General features: G+C 38.0%; 1 pseudogene; it reads right to left on the bottom strand.

Moving 5' to 3' along the window:
* Window positions 1-8,753: 8,753 nt before the first annotated feature.
* Window positions 8,754-9,529, bottom strand: LOC129678983 (60S ribosomal protein L7a-like; annotated as a pseudogene).
* Window positions 9,530-9,859: the final 330 nt, after the last annotated feature.

Below are 9,859 nucleotides of genomic sequence, written 5' to 3'. Positions count from 1 at the left end.
TAGATAGATAGATAGATAGATAGATAGATAGATAGATAGATAGATAGACGATAGAATACATGCCTAGTATGGATATATGTGAGCTATAAGTCTACAAGTAAACATATTATAATAATTGTTCATATGATCAAGAAAGCTAATGAATGCAAACTCTGCAGCAGTGATCTTCCAGCTACAGTCACAAGTACGGAAGCTACAGCAGAGAAAAAGAAGAGCTCCTGGCCTGGACAGAAGGCCACTGACAGGCAGAAGAATTCTCTCTTGCTGACCCCAATTCATAAATAGAGCATTCTCACACACATTATGGAAAACCAGAAGGTTTTTTTAAATTATTATTTTAATGTTCACCTCATGTCAGGATGCCCTTACAGACATCCCAGAAGAATGTTTGAATAACTACTGGGGACCATAGGGACCAATCAAACTGACATATAAAATTAACATGCATATTAGCCATTCAAAGAGCTTATCAGTAATGATATATTTGTGTTGTTCCTTTAGAATTTCATCAATTTACTGATGAAATTTGTGAACAACAAAAATTTATGTTTGAATTGAATGTTACAATTTGCTGACCATTTTCCAAAGCTCCGTTACATTTGAATTTCACAGCATTTCTGATGAGAGAGAGCTAAGGTTCAGAGAGGTTAGGCATGCTCCTCAAGGTCTCACAGCTAATTGAAAAGACAAAGTAAAATAACATGAATTTGTTTGCATTTAGATCTACAGTGTCTCCCTTTACACGACCTTTCCAGCAGTTCTATATTCGCTGGGTTTTCAGGTGTAACATATCAGTGCTTATTGCAATGTTTACAGCACTCAAGTTCCTTTTTATGTAAAGTACTGTAGATAATGAAAGAGTTTTATAATCAAGTGAACACTTTGAAAAAGAATGAATCTGTTGGGGTGGAGAATGAGTGGGCTGGAATAATGAGGCTCACCTCTTCTCTCTCTATGGCTCACCTTGGACAACCTTTGAGTATCAGCTGGAGTCTTCATGAGCTTGTTTAAAATCTGCTGGCCTAGATCTTATTTGCCACTGTCTTGATAGCCTGGCTTTGTAAAAAGACAGAAACCCATTTCTTATGTCAGGAAGAATTACTGGGATATCCCTGTCATTTCTTTTTTAGCCACATAGGAATCTAACTGTGATATTTAAGAAAGACTTCTAGAAAAAAAAAATCTTAAGATTTTTAAATTGGAAGGCACAGTATGGCATTGTGATTCATCTTGGACCTTTGCATGCATAATGTTAAGCGTGTTCTAAGTAGCGCCATTCCTGAAGTTAAACTCTCCTTAGTTTTCTACATTGTTAAAAATGAAAAAGAAGTAAGATGCCAGAGCAAAAGGGTTTGGAAAGGTTCTTGGCAAAGTGAACGGAAACCTAATTTAGAATATCTGACTACATTACTTCTTATAATTAGAACATTTCATGATTAGAAATAATTGATTATAAAACCTCAGCCAGCCTGTCAGCCAGATCCTTCCAAAGTTCTAACAAGAAGAATTTTTAATTTCAGAAATTTTCCACCTCCATAATAAAGTAAGATGAAATAACACTCCCATGTCCCAAATGAGAAAAGAACAGGGGTTCCTGAAAAGTCAGACTGCAATCAATACACTCAGCTTCTATTGTCTACTACTGACATGGAGGTGCACTCTGTAAGGCCTCCCTCTAACTTCTTCCAGCTCAGACGCGCCAAATTACATCATGTCAACCTAGTCTTCCAAGACATTTATGTCTCACCAATAGCTGCAGAATAGCGTCGGCTCCTAATCTGTCATCACAGAGACCATACTAAATATGCCATTGCTTGTGACCTTTACCTATTTTAAATCAACTGATACATATTAAGTCTGAAAATATTAGTCAAGAATTAATAGATTCTATACTATTTGAAAGACATAGCCTTGAAGAGGGTCTTAAATTAATAGATTAGACTCAGACAAATGCACACACAGACATACACAGACCCTAATTTATAGCACGATACATGTAATACAATAGATTTAGCAAAAGAATCACATAATTTTGAATGTTCTGTGCAGAAATAATATGCTATTAAATGTTATTAAATATATATTATTCTATTAAAATCAAAATAAATTTTAAAATGTAAAACATCCTTTCTCAGTCCACTTGGTTGTCTATCAGAATCAAAAGATAGAGACAATCTTTTAATCTTAGCCTTGATTAAAGGGGTGTCTTTACAGGGAATGGTGGTGAACTCAGAGATTTCGCCCCTGCCAAACATACTGAGAATAAGTGGCACATGTGTGTTCTGCCCTAAACAAGAAATTCATTAGCACCATCCCTCTATAGTTCAAGGGACACTGCAAAAGAGGTGACAGAGTATATGTAAGACCCAGAAAATAAGGGGAAGTACGAGGAAATGCAGCTCTTCCTACTAGATACAACCATCGCAGTCGCATATTTAAAACTGCAGTTACCTAAGCTAACAGTCAGGAGAAACTTACAGGGTCCTGCTACTTATTGCTGAGCTACTGGCTAGTACAGATTCTGGGAAAAGCAGAATAAGTGTTTTCAGTTGCAAAGGATATTCGTGTGTGTGTGTGTGTGTGTGTGTGTGTGTGTGTGTGTGTGTGTGAATAAACGCAAATGAGAGAAAGTAGACAGAGGTAGTAGGGAGACGAGAGGGTGAATGACAACATTCAGTTATGTTTTTTTAAATATGTGTGAAAGTGTTAAACACATAATTTAAAAAGATAACAATAATCATTTGTTTATTATTAATTTGTGTGATGTGAGGAGTTATGTATCTCATGCCGCACAAGAAGATGTCATAAAGTAATGTGATGGAGTCAGTTCATCCCTATTAAGTATATGTGTGTTCTGGGGGTCGAACTCAGCTCCCAAGGGTCACACAAAGTACATTTACCCACTGAGTCATTGTTCCAGTCCTAAATAATATTTTTTAACAACAACAACAACAACAGCCAAGTAAGGGCAGGTCAATGGCAGGTCAAGGTGCTCACTGCAGGAAATAAATAGCTTCCTAAAGCTTGGTCAAGGTATTACCCATGATTTCTTAGCAATTTGGGGGCAGTTTCAGTTTCTTCACTACAATGAGAGACTCCTGGCTTCCTACTCTGCATAAACATTGAGATACCAAGATGACTAAAGGCACAGATCATCTGCAAAGTGGCTGCTGCACATTGGTCCATATTCTTCAGTCCCAGGACACAGCAGCTCCTGACTCGACCAGCCAATTTCCTCCTTTGGCGCATTGACACTTCTAATGCATTCTCAACAAATACGCCAGGGGCAAATCTATATACTTGAGAATTGCAGAAAGTCCTATGTTATCTTGCAAAGATTTTGACTAAAAACAAACTCCTTGCACAGCATTAGCACAAATAATGGGAGTCTTTGGATAGAAACAGATAGGAAACCGAACAGAGTACAATTTCTGTAAAGTTTGGGCCTGGTTTTGGTAAAGAAATCATATATTTATGTAATATCAAGAGGGCTTATAATAGGCTCCTTGAAAGAATGTAGACTCTTCTAATATTCTTAAATTTAAACAAGAATAACCAGCATTTCATAGTAAAAAAAAATATTAAGCTACCCTGAAATTTTTCTCATCCTCTATCATCATTCTCTAACAAATAAGAAAAGACAAAATTAGTAATCAGTTTGAATTCAAATATTATGAGATGCAAAGTACACTATGTTCTTTTCCTGTTGAAAATGAAAATGCCAATGGAAAGATTTTTACAAGTTTATAAGCTTTCTTAATCCATGTGTTTACTTCCTTTGTGCTTCTGTACAGCCTTTGGAGATCAAATCAGACTTACCTGAAAACATTTTTCCCTTCTCAATGAGGCCATAATGTTTAAAATATACAGAAAATCATCTATTGACTGTCAGCATAAAGTCTATAAGGGCTAAGGAGAATGAACTATACTTTCCATTTGCTGGGGGATAATATTGTCAGTGTGCTCTGGCAAGCAAAGATTAGACAGGGGAATTGCAGGGACAGTTTGATTTCTCAGGGAGATCAATGAATATGACAGGTTAATAGGTGGCACACAGCTTGTGTCAGGTTCAAGAGAAGTGATGACAACGGAAAAAGGACAGAACAAGATGAGCACACAGAGAAAGAGTCCGTCCCTATGTGGAAAATCAGAATGCCCTGGGGAAGAGAGGCGCTAGCCGAGATCTTTCCTGAGATAAGCAAAGCTATCAAAACATTTTAGACATTCAGAGGACTCTCTAGGAACTCAATCACCATTTCTTCAGGCCGTAGAGACTCCAAACAGCATTATATGCACTGAAAGCATCAGTCACATCTTCTGGATCATTCTCTGTAAGTGATACACTCTCGAGGGAAAGTAAGAAGAAACTCATACCTGGTGAAGGTCAGAGAAAGAGTGACAATTCACTTGTGACCAACCTTACTCATGAGATGCAGTGTATTGAAATAAAAAAACTGGCCCAAGAAATTAAATATACATGGATCTAAATCCATACTTCATCATTCATTGACCAGGCAAGGAACTTACCATCTATGAACTGGTCCTCTCTGCTATCAGGTGAGGCTAATAAAACGACTTCCTTTGATCATTACATAGTTTAAATTAAGATAATGAAGTAATGGTGATAACAAGCATAGAAGCAAACACATGTGTAAATTTATTACCATACACCACTGGGTGTTTCCACATGCTAAATTACATAAGATAAATCATGTTCCTAAAATGCCTAAAGGACTTGAGCCTATCTGATGAATGATATGAGCTTGGTAGTACAGGTTGCTTTCATTCCAACCTCCTGAGGACCAGCCTCTCAAGGCATTGTTATATACACTGGACATTTCTTCCCAGGCACAGGTTAAGTTAAAGACACACATTACCTTAGAACAGTATGGACTAAGCAGAATTTGGACCACCTACATAGACCTAAATATCATTATTTATAATAGCTATTCTCTTACATGTATTTTAAGACACATAACTTTAGAAGCCAGAAAGATGGTTCAGTGGTGAAGAGCAGGTGTTTTTATGCAGAAGACCTCAGGTGACAACCAAATGGCAGACCTCAACCATGTTAATATAACTTCAGAGGTCTAACACCCTCCCCTGAGATCCATGGGCTCATGGTCCACATATTTGCACTCAGTCATATATGCATACACATAAAATTATACACCCACATACCCACACACATATATGTACTTTAACCACTAAGAAAGCAATTTGAGTCATGGTGAATAATACTGAACAATGGAACCAGAAATGCTTTCAAACCATTAGTCCAGGATTTTCTTTAATGATTATGAAAGACAAATACATGAAGAGATGCCAGGTAGAAAAATAATAGTTTAAATAATATGATGTTTAAAGGAGGTATTTGAATGGCAATCTAATAACAATTATAGATACTGAACATGGCAAGTAAAGTCACAATATCATTCATTATATCAATAATATATGGAATAAAATACTTAAGTATTTATGTCTGTAAAACATGTTATGATAATTTTGGAAAATATTATTTTTAATATATAACACTACCTGCAGAAATAGTAGAGCATTTGGGGGCATACAAAGGCATAATAGTCAGGTTCTAACCCACAGGTCCTTAGCATATCTGAAGTTTCTGGTCCTTATCTACTAAGTGGAATTATTAATAGTTGATATATAGGACTACACCTGCTAAGGGAAGGATCTGAAACACTTAACTTGTCAGCCATTGCATAACACTTAGTACATAAATGTTTGATTTCTTCATTTCAAAAGCTATAAACCCTTTATTTTGAAGATGACCCTTAGAATATAATTAACAGCCTTAGGAATGCAAGGCGAACAGAAGACTAGAGAAGACAATACTGCGTGGTTGTGTACCAGTGATGAAAGACATCCCTCATCATAGACAAAGCAAAATATGATAGGAATAAATTATGGAAATTTTCTAGAGGGACCCAATGGCCTCTAGAAAAATCTTCTAGAGAGATTTATTGGACTAAAAATTCTAGTTTATAAACCCTGTCTGCTTAAGACAAAACATCCTTTATGTGGTGGGTTTGAAGCAATAGAGACAGAAATGTTGGAATACTATATTATAAGAGAAAGGATGCTGAGCAACGGTGATGCATGCCTTTAATCCCAGCACTTGGGAGGCAGAGGCAGGTGGGTATCTGAGTTCAAGACCAGCCTGCTATACAGAGTGAGTTGTAGCACAGCTAGAGAAACCTTGTCTCAAAAGACCAAATGGAATGAGTGAGTGAGAGACAGTGAGAAAGAAAGCCAGAGAGAGAGATGGAGAGAGAGAGAGAGAGAGAGAGAGAAAGGATTCCTGTACCGAGACAAATACTAGCAATAAAGAGTAAGGATCCATTATAGGTCTTATTCACCAGTTCTATATAAAATAAAGAATATTTTTAAGTGTTAGTCTCTTATTAGCTTAATAGCTAAGCAAAAATAAAAGTTTTTGGAACTTACTCATGGTGTTTTAAGAAGAATCCTTAGGAAGGAGCTAACAGCTTTAGGAAACTAAGGTGAATACAAGACTTTAGAAGAGATGTACACCAGTGATGAAATGCATCACTCATCACAGGCAGAGCAAAACTTCACAAATGGAACAAATTATGGAAAATTAACTTCTACAGAAGCAAACTTTTAGATGAGGACTAATAAAGTCCATGTGAGTCTGTTGCACCATTACTGTCATTGTTGTGTTGAACAAGGAGACTTTAGAGCAACTGCTGAGATTCACTAGTTGGGGCTTTGGGAATGAGACATCATCCATGGCTCCAGGAAATACAGCGTAAACAGAGCACTGTAAGACCTTTGCTCAATTCCCAGCCATTATCTGTTTTCATCTAGGGCCATTTGCTTGTATAAATTCTACAAGTTTCCTTGTAGACATTCCACATAAAGTGATAGGGAAAAGCAGAGAGGCTGCCTGTGGGGAATCAACTAAACTAGTAACAAAAATATTTTTCTAAGAATTCTCTCCAGGTGTTAGGAACCAGTTTGTTGTACAACAGAAGAACCCACTCTTTACTTCTCCTCGCTGTCAACACATTTGATCAACAGAGCTTCAAGACTATACAACACTGTCTCAGGTGGAATGACTGTTTCAAACCTGAATCTTTCCAACTTGTGCATTCTGCGTTGCCTGGTTTGAAATCTCTCAAACTGACACAGGTGTTTACATCTAGGCACCAACTGTATAAGGAAAAAATTCATTCCACTGCAGGATTTTTTAAGCAAACTATATTGTATTTTTTCCTAATCTGTTTGCAATGAGTCATTTTAAATAGCAAAAGTTTTCTCTAGATCCATGTAGCAATAACTTTTGATTAAATAAGATTTTATACTGTTTGCACTAAGGAAAAGAGATGAGTGAACCTAAATTTTCTATTTATTCGTAAGTCTAGAGATATAGTAGAAATTGTCTTTACTCCTTACAGGGGCTATTTATTAAGCACTCACTAAGCCTCAAACTTCAAAGCATTAAATGATTAAAATAATTAAATACGCCTGATTTCCCAAATCTCTATAATTTCAGAATGAAAATGTAGAAGCTATAAGAAAATGGCTGAGCAACAAATCCCAGTTTTTGAATCGTAATTCAGACAACCAATATATTTAGTGGTGCTACCCAAGTCTACAAGACATACTAGAAGGCACCCCAATGCAAACTACAACCTATGCACGTGAATGCAGGGTCAAAGAGAAATACATTAAAATTGATGTTCTCATAATGACTTAGCAGAACACAAGAACAATTCATTCCATCTCTCTCAGCTGTAATTGTATCATTTATTAAATAGAATATTATGAATACACCATAAAAATATATTTAAGATAATATGTACAAATGAACTGCTCTGACAGCCATAGTAATTTCTAGGGAATACTGGATTCTGCTCATATGTGGTGAGACATATTCTGACAGCAAAGTAGAGAGACTTGAAGTGAGACATTTTAAACTAGAATATGCTATATTTATGGATGGATGGGGAGGCATGTACATTCTGTGATCTCTACCGTCCATCTTGTTTAAAGCAATGTCTCCTACTGTTTGCCACTATGTGCTTGAATTACGTATATACACTACCACTTCCAACTTTACCTTGGTTCTGGGGAGCCAAGCTCTACCCCTCAAATGAGTAAACACGTTATTAGTCATCTCCCCAGACATATACATATGTATATTAACATGTATATTCATAGAGGCTTCAGGAAAACTTGATACATACATTCTTTCAGGGATAGATAATTCACTCTATTTTGAGGCAGATATATATATATATATATATATTGAGATGTCCAAAATATTTAAAGACAGATTTTATACCTGAAATTAAATGATTAAAGCTGCACCCCTAATAGATGAAATGTGCCATCTGCTGAGGAGGTTCATAATAGTAAACCTATATAAATACAAACCTGGATGGCTTTTGAGGACCAAGTCCAGTCAAGAAAGTAGGACCTTGCTTATGGTTGGAGTGAGAAGGCTGTCTAGGAACTGCTGAGAAATGTGACAGTTGGGTAGCTCAATGTTTATTGCCACGACCTTAGTGTCCTTAGCTCTCCTATCAATGTCAGAACCTTTGAATCAGAACTTGAGGAGCCACGGAGGCTGTTATCCTGGTGCCAGGATTTACTTACCTTCAGATAGATGCATTCGTTTCCATCTATGAATTCTCATTTCATCATAAACTTCCCTTTCAATTTTGTAATTATATTTATGTACAGAAAACTTAGCAGTCAGTGTACGTTTAACCCAGTTTAGTGGCGAGTTCTTTGGCCTTTGCCTTTTCCAGCTTGGCAAAGTGAGCCACAGGTTCCAGGACGTGGTCGCCCCAGTGGCGGATCTCATCCTGTCTGTCATTGTAATTTGTCCTAACAGCCTCCACCAGCTTAGCCAGAGCACCCTTGTCTTCTGAGTTAACCTGTGTGAAAGCAACAGTGTTGCAGGTCTTCCTGTGGACCAGCCGCCCCAGCCTGGCCTCTCCCTTGAGGATACAGTAGGGGACCCCCATCTTTCGACACAGGGCAGGTAGGAAAACCACCAGATCAGTGGGGTCTACATCATGGGCATTCGCCACCAGCTGAGCCTTCTTGCTCTCCACCAAGGTGGTGACTGTACTGACCCCTGCTCGAAGGACAGGTGATCTCTTAGTTGAGACTTCTTTCTCAGCAGCTTTCTTGCCAGCACGAGCCAGTAGCTTCTGCTTCTTCTCTGGCCTGTATTTGCGAGCAAGCTTAAGCAGCTGGGTAGCTGTTTGCCGGTCCAGGGCCTGGATGAACTGGTTAATGGCAGGAGGTACTTTGAGCCGCTTATAGAGAATGGCCCTTTGCCACAGCAGCCTAATGTAGCGGGGCCGGTTGACGAAGCACATGAGATCTCTTTTGGGCTGGCTATCCTGCCCAATGCCGAAGTTCTTTGGCGTTTTCTCAAACAAAGGATTGACCAACTTTTGGCCTCCTGTTTCTTCATGACAGCCGGGTCTGGGGCCACCTTCTTCCCCTCGGCCTTCTTTCCTTTTGGCATCTTGCCTGGATGGAGGAGCGCCATCGTAACCTTTCCTTACAGCAAATTATCAAATGTTGCCTATTATTTTCCTTCAGAAGTATTTTCCTCAAGTCCAGTCATCACTGTACACAAAGGATTTAACAAGGCTCTGGATGAGGAGGTTGTATCCAGTTTCTACATTGAGAAGGAGGGGTGGTTTTTCCAGTCTTCACAAACACTAGGCTCCATTGTCTATAGTGCACGCCAAACAGTACAATACTAAATGTTAAGGTCAAAACTGGAGTAGAAACACCTGAACGTTTCCAATACAGTTTGTGTTCTAGTTTCATTGTGGCTTCTGTGACAAAA

The sequence above is a fragment of the Psammomys obesus genome, unplaced genomic scaffold (genome assembly GCF_907164565.1).
Source record: "Psammomys obesus unplaced genomic scaffold, mPsaObe1.curated_primary_1811, whole genome shotgun sequence".
In the NCBI taxonomy this organism is placed as follows: Eukaryota; Metazoa; Chordata; class Mammalia; order Rodentia; family Muridae; genus Psammomys; species Psammomys obesus.
Note: the sequence above shows the minus strand (reverse complement) of the source record. Positions and strands in the feature narration are given on the sequence as shown.